This window comes from Neovison vison, unplaced genomic scaffold (genome assembly GCF_020171115.1).
Source record: "Neovison vison isolate M4711 unplaced genomic scaffold, ASM_NN_V1 Scaffold_094, whole genome shotgun sequence".
Taxonomy (NCBI): Eukaryota; Metazoa; Chordata; class Mammalia; order Carnivora; family Mustelidae; genus Neogale; species Neogale vison.
In genome coordinates, this window is record NW_025334898.1 from 2,481,051 (window position 1) to 2,492,189 (window position 11,139).

Sequence of the window (11,139 nt, forward strand, 5' to 3'; positions counted from 1 at the left end):
TTACATTCTGAAGAGCTGAATTGAGATCTCATGCATCTGAAGTCAGGGCGAGGATCAGACGTTGCCTCAGGATGGAGTTTCTGTCAATGATGACCCTTTCATGAAGGGGACGGTACAAGATGAGGCCATGGAGTTTTACCCTTGATGGGAGTTGTGAGATTCTCCAAACCGCAAGGATAACTTCTGCAGGACCATTGAGACCTGTTGGATGGCTCCAGGACGTCCTATAGGGAAAGACTCCAGATCAGGGTTCTACGGATGGATGCCTGGCGGTCCGCCTCGCATTCCAATTGTCTCCTAGTGAAAAGACAGGTTTGATTTGCTGGCTCTGGGGGAGCAACCGAGAGGTTGAGTTGAAATGCACTCTCCTATGGATGGGTCCTAAAGTGGGTTTGGGTACATGGAGACTTTGCAATGGGGCAGTGGCACTGGGGCCCTGAAGGATTCTCCTAACCGGATGTTTTGACACAGCTCCAATGCACAAGTTGCCATGTGGAGACGAGGTTTGTTCTTATGGTTGCCTCAGGAAATCCCCTTATGCTTGTATTGGAAACCAGGCTTCTGAGGAGAGATGCCTGGAAACCAAAGCAATGGATCTGATTAGGGTCTAGGGGCCTATTCGTTCCAACATTCTTCTCTGGGGACATCTGTCTATGGGTCTGAGTGGAGGTAGGTGCTCAGATGGAGTCAGATTGCCCCTGTTTGTCCCGGGCAGCCTACACTATTGGGATGGCCTCGGGGACATGGAGGTTTCTCCTACTTTGTACGGTTGTGGCCAAAGGAACAGGCATAATTCCCTTTGAGAGGACAGGCACAGACCTGAGGGGTGGCTCCAGGGGCCCCGGCCTGGAGGGTGTGTGGGCCAGGGCTGTGGGGACAGAAGTCTGAAAACACACACTCGGCTTATGGTGGGGACTGTTGATTGGAAGGCCCAATCAACAGTCCGAGAGCAGAACTCTTGGGGATATGCACAAAGGGCAAGTTTGAAGCACTACCCCAGGCTTTTGTCTTTGGATTTTGTGTCACCAAAGGCTGGGGAATGTCCGGGTGGCCTTATGAGCCATGGACGAGTCTCCCTCTCTAGAGATTTGGCCCAATCCCAAAATTTTGGGGTCTTTCTGTGGGATGGGAGGAGTCTGTTTTGTGTTTTCACCTCAGGTGTGCCACTAAACGAGGGATCCCAGAGCAGAGCCCTTGGGTGGGGCGTCCGGACAACCTGACCTCTGGTTAAGAATGGGGCCATAGGGGCATGGCAAGCCCCATATGTGGGCTCTTGGTCCAGCCACTGAGAGTCCTTACATGAGGACAGGGCTCAAGCTGAGGGTCACAATGCATGTTTGTGCCCAACTCTGCCTTCAAGCATGGGCGGAGACTCATGATCCACACTGGTTTCTCCTACACTGAACGTTGGACAAGATGCCAACCACAAGGTTTCTTGCCATGGGGAAGGAGGAGTTCTGATTTCTGCATCACATTCACCACTGTGCCGTGATTGGAGATAAGGTCTTGGTTCTGAAGCCTGAAAACTATGGTTGGGAATAGATAACAACTAAAGTCCCTGGTGAGTCCGAAAGTGTTCAGTGTGGGAACACCTGTCTGTGTGTCATCCGGAGTTCTGGGCTCAGGCTGTGTCAGATAGAGCATTAGTGCCCAGTGTAGACTATATAATTGAGGTAGTTGAGTGGCGTGCAGGTTGATCCTTATTTGGGTTTTCTGGGTAGCCCCAGAGGGCAACGTTTTTCTTCTGGAGGGCAGGCAGAGTGCTGCATTGTGGCTGTGGAATTGCCAGACTCGAGGGCTTGTGGGCCAGGAGTGTGAGGACGGAAGTCTGAGAACACAAGCTGGGCATAGGTTTTGGGGGAGGGCATGGAAGGAATACTCTACAGAGCTGAATCTAAATCTCGTGCATCTGAAGTCAGGGCGAGGATGAGACGTTGGCTCAGGTTGTAGTTTCTGTCCATGATGGCCCCTTAATAAAGGGGGGTGGGGAAACACGAGACCATGGAGTTTTTTCCTCGATGGGATTTGTGAGATACTCCAAACTGCAAGAATTCCTTCTGCGGGACAATTGAGACCTGTTGGATGGCTTGAGGACGTCCCATACGAAATGACTCCAGGGCAGGGTTCTAAAGACTGATGCCTGTGAAGGCCACCTCACATTCCAATTGTCTCCTACCGAAAACAGAAGTTCGATCTGCTGTCATTGGCAGAGCAAACGAGGGTGCTGAGTTGAAATGGACTCTCCTGCGGATGGGTCCTAATGTGGGTTTGTGTCCATGGAGACCTTGGAATGGGGTTTTGTCACCGGGTTTCTGAAGGATTCTCCTAACTGGAAGTCTTGACACAGCTCCAATGTTCAAGTTTCCCATGTGGAGACGAGATTTGCTCTGATCGGAGCCTCAGGAAACCCCCATTTGCTGGTATTGGAAACCAGGCCTCTGAGGAGAGATGCCTGGAAACCAAAGCAATGGATCCGTTTATGACTTACAGGCCTGTCTGGTTAAATCTTCTTCTCTGGGAACATCTGTATATGGGTCTGAGTGGAGGTAGTTGCTCAGCTTGTGTCAGATCGGCCCTGTTTGTCCTAGGCGGCCTATTCTATTGGGATGGCCTCGGGGACTTTGGAGGTCTCTCCTAATTTGTATGGTTGTGGCCAATGGAATGGGCAGAATTCCCTTGGAGAGGGCAGTCACAGTCCTGAGGTGTGGCTCCAGAGGCCCCAGTCTGGAGGGTGTGAGGGCCAGGGTTATGCGACAGAACTCTGAGAAATACAAACTCCGCATAGGTTTGGGGACATTGGTATGGCAGACCTGATCTAGAGAACGTGAGGAAAACTCTTCAGGATATGAACAAAGGGCGAGTGGTAGGTGTATGCTCAGGCTTTTGTCTCTAGATTTTGTGTCACCAATGGCCATGGAATGTCGGGGTGGCCTCAGGGGCCATGGATTAGTCTCCCTCGCTGGTGATTTGTTCTGATACCAAGAGTTTGGGATCATTCTGTGCGATGGGATGGAACCTTTCTGTTTTTAGACCTCAGTTGTGCCACCAAAAGAAGGATTAAAGATTAGAGCCCTGGTGAGGGGCGACTGGACAACCCGGACTCTGGTTAAGATTGGGGGCCTAGGGGCATTGCAAGCCCCATATGCTGCACTTGGTCCAGCCACTAAGAGGCATTACTTGAGGACAGGGCTCACGTTGAGGGTCTCAATGCATGTTTGTGTCCAACACTGTCCTCAAGCATGGGCGGGACCTCATGGGCCACACTGTTATCTCCTACACTGAACGTTGGACAACATGCCAACCAACACGAGGTTTCTTACCATGGGGAAGGAAGAGTTCTGATATCTGCATCACGTTCACCCCTGGGCAGTGATTGGAGATAAGGTCTAGGTCCTGAAGCCTGAAAACTGAGATTGGGAAGATTTGAGGACCTAGGAAATGCCAGGTCTGAATGTGCTCAGTGTGCGGCCAGCTGTCTGGGTGTGCGTTGGGAGGTCCAGGCTCAGGCTCTGTCTGACAGGGCATTAGTGCCCAGCGTAGACTATATAATTGGGGTACATTTGAGTGGCGTGCATGGTGATCCTCATGTGGGGTTCTTGGGTAGCCCCAGAGGGCAGCGTTTTTCTTCTGGAGGGCAGGCAGAGTGCTGCATTCTGGCTCCAGAATTGCCTAACTGGAGGGCTTGTGGGCCAGGAGTGTGAGGACGGAAGTCTGAGAACACAAACTAGGCATTGTTTGGGGGCGAGGACAGGGAAGGCACACTCTGCAGGGCTGAATCAAGATCCCGTGCATCTGAAGTCAGGGCGAGGATCACACATTGTCTAAGGTTGGAGTTTCTGTCCATGATGGGCCCTTTATGAAGGGGGGGAGGGCATCACGAGGCCATGGAGATTTTCCCTCTGTGGAAGTTGTGAGATGCTTGAAACCACAAAGATTCCTTCTGCGGGACAATTGAGACCTGTTGCTTGGCTCCAGGACGTCCCATACTGAACGATCTAGAGCAGGGTTCTAAGGATGGATGTCTGGGCAACCCGACTCGCAGTCCAATTGTCTGCTAGCAACAAGACAGGTTCGATCTCCTGGCTCTGGGGTAGCAACCGAGGGGGCTGAGTTGAAATGAACTTTCCAGTGGATGGGTCCTAATGTGGGTTTGTGTCCATGGAGACCTTGGGATGGGGCAGTGGCACTGGGGCCCTGAAGGATTCTCCTAACCGGAGGTTTTGACACAGCTCCATGGGGCACGATTCTCATGTGGAGATGAGATTTGTTCTGATGTTTGCCTCAGGTAACCCCCTTATGCTGATATTGGAAACGAGACCTCTGAGGAGAGCTGTCTGGAAACCAAAGCATTGGATCCGATTAGGGGCTAGGGGCCTGTCCGGTTCAATCTTCTTCTCTGGGAACATCTCTCTATGGATCTGAGTGGAAGTAGTTGCTCAGCTGGTGTCAGATCACCCCTTTGTCCTGGGCCGCCTACACTATTGGGATGGCCTCGGGGACTTTGGAGGTCTCTTCTAATTTCTATGGTTGTGGCCAATGGAATGGGCAGAATTCCCTTGGAGAGGGAAGGCACAGTCCTGAGATGTGGCTCCAGAGGCCCCAGTCTGGAGGGTGTGTGGGCCAGGGCTTGAGGAAAGAAGTCTGAAAACACAAACTCTGCTTAGGTTTGGGGACATAGGTGTGGCAGGACTGATCAACAGACCGTAAGGAGAACTCTTTGGGATGTGTACAAAGGGCGAGTGGGAGGCATATGCTCAGGCATTTGTCTCTGAACTTTGTGTCAAAGATGGCCGTGGAATGTCGGGGTGACCTCAGGGGCCATGGATTAGTCTCCCTCTCTGGTGATTTGGATCTATACCAAGAGTTTGGGATCATTCTGTGCAATGGGATGAGACCTTTCTGTTTTTAGACCTCAGTTGTGCCACCAAAAGAAGGATTAAAGATCAGAACCCTGGGGAGAGGCGACCGGACGACCCAAACACTGGTTAAGTTTGGGGGCCTAAGGACATCACAAGGCCCATGTGCGGGCTCATGGTCCAGCCACTGAGAAGCCTTACTTGAGGACAGGGCTCACACTGAGGGTCACAATGTGTGTTTGTGCCCAAAGCTGTCCTCAAGCATGGGTGGGCCGTCATGGGCCACACTGTTATCTCCTACACTGAACGTTGGACAACATGCCAACCACAAGGTTTCTTGCCATGGGGAAGGAGGAGTTCTGATTTCTGCATCACATTCACCGCTGGGCAGTGATTGGAGATAAGGTCTAGGTTCTGAAGCCTGAAAACCAAGCCTGGGAACAGATAACAACCTAAGGTCATGGCGTGTCCGATGTGCCTCGTGTGAGGCCAGCTGTCTGGGATTCGGTAGGGTGTTCCCGGGCTCTGTCTGTATCAGATGGAGCATTAGTGCCCAGGGTAGACTATATAATTGGGGTGCAGTCGAATGGCACTCAGGATAGCCTCAGAGACTTTGGAGCTTTTTCCTAATTTGTTTTGATTGGTGCCATACCAATATTTCACGGACATTGTTGACACAAAATTCAGACAAAAGTCTGAGCATGTGCCTAACACTCGCCCTTTGTTCATATCCTGAAGAGTTCTCCTCTAGGTCTAAAACGGGTCTGCCATACCATAGGCCCCAAACCTAAGCCGAGTTTATGTTTTTAGACTTTAGTCCCACAGCCCTAGCCCACACACCCTCCAGGCTGGGACACCTGGAGCCACACCTCAGGACTGTGCCTGCCCTCTCCAAGGGAATTCTGCCCATTCCATTGGCCACAACCTTTCATATTGAAAGAACATCCAAAGTCTCTGAGTCCATCCCAATAGTGTAGGCCTCCTGGGACAAACAGGGCCTATCTGACAACAGCTGAGCAACTGCCTCCACTCAGATCCGAAGACAGATTTCCCCAGAAAAGAACATTGAACCCAACAGGCCCTAGGCCCTAATTGGATACATTGCTTTGGTTTCCAGTCATCTCTCCCCAGAGGCCTGATTTCCAATACCAGCATTTGGGGTTTCCTAATGCACTGATCAGAGCAAATCTTGTCTCCACATGGGAAACTTGCTCTTTGGAGCTGTGTCAAATCCTCCGGTAAGGAAAATCCTTCAGGGCCCTGTGCCACTGCCCCATTCCAAGGTCTCCATGCACACAAACCCATATTATGACTCATCCGCAGGAGAGTCCATTTCAAATCAGCCCCCTCGGTTGCTCTCCTGAGCCAGCAAATTGAAACATGTCTTTTTGCTAGGAGATAATTGGAATGTGAGGTGGGCTGCCCAGGCATCTATCCTTAGAACCCTTCTTTGGAGTCGTTTCATATGCGATGTCCTGGAGCCATCCAACAGGTCTCAATTGTACCACAGAAGGAATCTTTGCAGTTTGTAGTTTCTCAAAACTCCCATCGTGGTAAAACCTCAATGGCCTCCTGATGAGCCCCCTTCATGAAGGGGCCATCATGGTCAGAAACTCCAACCTGAGCAAACATCTAATCCTCGCCCTGACTTCAGATGCATGAGATCTCGATTCAGCTCTGCAGAGTGTGCCTGCCGTACCCTCGCTCCGAAATCTAAGTCTAGCTTGTGTTCTCAGACTTTTGTCCTCTCCAGTTTGGCAATTCTGGAGCAAGACAACTCATCCTTCCCTATGGCAGAAACCTGGCTGTTGGAATGGATGTTCAACACTCAAAATGGGAGCCAGCTTCATGGCCAAAGAGAACACGCCCACTCCTGAGGGCCCCCCTGAGGGCACAATCAGGCATTGTGACCCTTAGCCTGAGAATGCTTTCAACAAACCCTCTCAGTTGCACCACCGTGATCCGCATTGCAGGCCTGGTACAACCCTAGGCCCAAATGGTAATACTTGGTGGGATTTTGCAGATGCCCAGATCCAGAGCCCGTCTCTGGAATCCCTGTTTTGGGGCACACCTAGGATGGAAAACAGCCCTCTTCCCTTCCCCGAAAAAGCCACCAAACTATGAGGAGCCACCAAGACCCTTAGAGAGCAAAGGACCCAGAAGACCATACCTGCACTGCAAGGCCAACCTGGACACACAATCCAGATAGATGTCTGTGCTCCCGCCTTCCAGTCACCCTAATTACAGTTCCTGACAAGCTGCACTCCAAGTCTATGCATTGGTCCTGTGATCACCTCGCCACTTAACCTAACCTGAATTTGTGTTTGCAGACTTCTTTCCCAAACCATGGCTCACATACCCTACAGGATGGGGTCTCTGGAGCCACACCACAGGACTGTGCTTGCCTTCCCCAAGGAAACTATTTCCATCACAGCTGCCCAAACGTTCCAGATAAGGAGAAATTTGCAAGCCCCTGAGCCCACACCAATATTGCTGACTGCTCTGGTCACAAATTTGCAGTCTGAGACAACCTGATCCCCTATAACCAGGCAGACAGCCAAGCTAATGGTCCTTTCAGAAAATTGAACTTGACATGCCCCTAGGACCTCATTGGAACCCTCGATTATATTTTCAGGCATCTTTCCTCAGAGGTCTGTTCACGAATACCAACTTGTGATACAACATGTGGTCCCTGAGCCACAAAACAGAACATCTCCTGTCCTGAGAAGGAAACGGGACTTTTTGACCTGTGCCAAACTGTCAGTGTAAGAGAAACCTGCATAACACCTTAGCCACCAGCAAATTCTAATATCTCCCTTGAAACAAACCAGCATTGTGGACCATCTTCAAGAGATTCCATGTCAACTCAAGGCCTTGGTACTTCACCCCAGAGCCACCAGAATGAACCTGCCATCTTCCTTAGCTGCAATGGTCAATGGAGGTGTGCTTTCCTGGCTTCCATGCAGGAGATCTCTGCTACACAGACTTTCCATATGGGGGACTCTGGAGCAAACAAACCAGACTCCACCTGTCCGGTAGAAGGAAACCTCATTGGAGCATCTCAAAAGCCTCAGCGTGGGAAATACTCCATGGCCTCTTGATGCCACCCCTCCATTTGTGGGTCATCATAGACACAAACTCCAGTGTGAGCAAACATCTGACATCCGCCCTTACTCAGGTGATGGATATCTCAAATAAGGCGCTGCACATTGGAACTGCCTTCCGCTTAGCTCTGAATTTTGCCATAGCTTGAGTTTACAATTCCATCCTCACCCTACTGGTCCCCAAGCACTCTTCATAGAGAATTATGGAGGCACAATGTATCATGCTGCCTTCCCCATAGAATGAAGAAGTGCCTGTTGAGTCTGCCCAGAAACCCCACATGAAGATCAAACTGTTCGGCCCTCGAGGGAATCCTGATTTATAGGCTGCCATTGCCACTAGTGCTGTGTCTGACAGAGCCTGAGTCCCGACCTAATGTCAGCCAAAGAGAGAGAGGGTCCCATATCCAGCATGTGTGACCACCCATGGCCCAAGTCCGTCATCCCTTCCCATCCTTAGTATTCAGACACCTGTCCCCATACTTTGCTGGAATCCCTGCCAGTGGGGGAACTTGAAGCACAATAGAGAACTCCTTTCACATGGAAGGAAACCTGGCTGTTGGGATGGGTGTCCAACCCTCAGAATGGGAGCCAGCTTCATGGCAAATGAGACCAGGCCCACTCTTGAGGGCCTCCCTGGGCACAAACAGGCATTGTGACACTCAGCATGAGCATGCTTTCAACAAGCACTCTCAGTTACACCACCAGAATTCCCAATTGTAGGCCCAAATCCTAACCCTTGGTGGGATATTCCCCCAATGAGGAACATCCTGAATGCCACTCAAATGTACCACAGTTATAGAGTCTACCCTGGGAACTAATGCCCTGTCTGACACAGTCTGAGCTCGGAATTCCTGACCGACATCCAGACAGTTGGATGCACACTGAGCACTTTGGACCCACCATGTCCTTAGGTCATCATTTATTCCCAACCTTGGTTTTCAGGCTTCAGAATCTAGACCTTATGTCCATTCACTGGCCGGGGTTAACGTGATGCAGAAATCAGAACTCCTCCTTCCCCATGGCGAGAAACCTTGTGGTTGACATGTTGTTCAATGTTTAGTGTAAGGGAAACGAGCGCTGCCCTTGAGGCCCCTCCCATGCTTGATGGCTATGTTGGGCCCAAACAGGCATTGTGACCCTCAGCGTGTGCCCTGTCCTCAGGTAAGGCATCTCCCGCACCAAGAGCCCGCATATGGGGCGTTCATGCTCCTAGTCCTCCATTCGTTTTTTTTTTTTTTTTAGTTTTTTTCAATTTATTTATTTTCAGAAAAACAGTATTCATTATTTTTGAACAACACCCAGTGCTCCATGCAATCTGTGCCCTCTATAATACCCACCACCTAGTACCCCAACCTCCCACACCCCCGCCACTTCAAACCCCACAGATTGTTTTTCAGAGTTCATAGTTTCTCATGATTCACCTCCCCTTCCAATTTACCTCAACTCCCTTCTCCTCTTTAACACCCCTTGTCCTCCATGATATTTGTTATGCTCCACAAATAAATGAAGCCATATGATAATTGACCCTCTCTGCTTGACTTATTTCACTCAGCATAATCTCTTCCAGTCCCGTCCATGTTGCTACAAAAGTTCGGTATTAATCCTTTCTGATGGAGGCATAATACTCCATAGTGTATATGGACCATATTTTCCTTATCCATTCGTCTGTTGAAGGGCATCTTGGTTCTTTCCATAGTTTGGCGACCGTGGCTATTGCTGCTATAAACATGGGGGTACAGATGGCCCTTCTTTTCACGACATCTGTATCTTTGGGGTAAATACCCAGGAGTGCAATGGCAGGGTCATAGGGAAATTCTATTTTAAATTTCTTGAGGAATCTCCACACTGTTCTCCAAAGAGGATGCACCAACTTGCATTTCCACCAACAGTGTAAGAGGGTTCCCCTTTCTCCACCTCCTCTCCAACACATGTTTCCTGTTTTGTTAATTTTGGCCATTCTAACTGGTGTAAGGTGATATCTCAATGTGGTTTTAATTTGAATCTCCCTGAAGGCTAATGATGATGAACATTTTTTCATGTGTCTGATAGCCATTTGTATGTCTTGATGAGAGAAGTGTCTGTTCATATCTTCTTCCCATTTTTTGATATGTTTGCTGTTTCGTGTGTGTTGAGTTTGAGGAGTTCATTATAGATCCTGGATATCAACCTTTTGTCTGTACTGTCATTTGTAAATATCTTCTCCCATTCCATGGGTTGACTCTTTGTTTTTTTGACTGTTTCCTTTGCTGTGCAGAAGCTTTTGATTTTGATGAAGTCCCAAAAGTTTATTTTCGCTTTTTGTTTCCTATGTCTTTGGAGACATATCTGGAAAGAAGTTTCTGTGGCTGATATCAAAGAGATTACTGCCTATGTTCTCCTCTAGGATTTTGATAGATTCCTGTCTCACGTTGAGGTCTTTTATTCATTTTGAGTTTATCTTTGTGTACAGTGTAAGAGATTGGTCGTGTTTCATTCTTCTCCTTATAGCTGTCCAGTTTTCCCAGCACCATTTATTGAAGAGACTGTCTTTTTTCCACTGTATATTTTTTCCTGCTTTGTCGAAGATTAATTGACCATAGAGTTGAGGGTCCATATCTGGGCTCTCTACTCTGTTCCACTGGTCTATGTGTCTGTTTTTATGCCAGTACCATGCTGTATTGGTGATCACAGCTTTGTAATAAAGCTTGAAATCAGGTAACGTGATGCCCCCAGCTTTATTTTTGTTTTTCAACATTTCCTTAGCGATTCCGGGTCTCCTCTGATTCCATACAAATTTTTGGATTATTTGCTCCAGCTCTTTGAGGAATGCCGGTGGAATTTTGATCGGAATGGCATTAAAAGTATAGATTGCTCTAGGCAGTATAGACATTTTAACAATGTTTATTCTTCCGATCCAAGAGCATGGAATGGTCTTCCATATTTTTCTGTCTTCTTCAATTTCTTTCATGAGTGTTCTATAGTTCCTCAAGTATAGATCCTTTACCTCTTTAGTTAGGATTATTCCCAGGTATCTTATGGTTCTTGGTGCTATAGTAAATGGGATCGATTCTCTAATTTCCCTTTCTGTATTTTCATTGTTAGTGTATAAGAAAGCCACTGATTTCTGCACATTGACTTTGTATCCTGCCACGCTGCTGAATTGCTGTATGAGTTCTAATAGTTTTTTGGTGGAGTCTTTT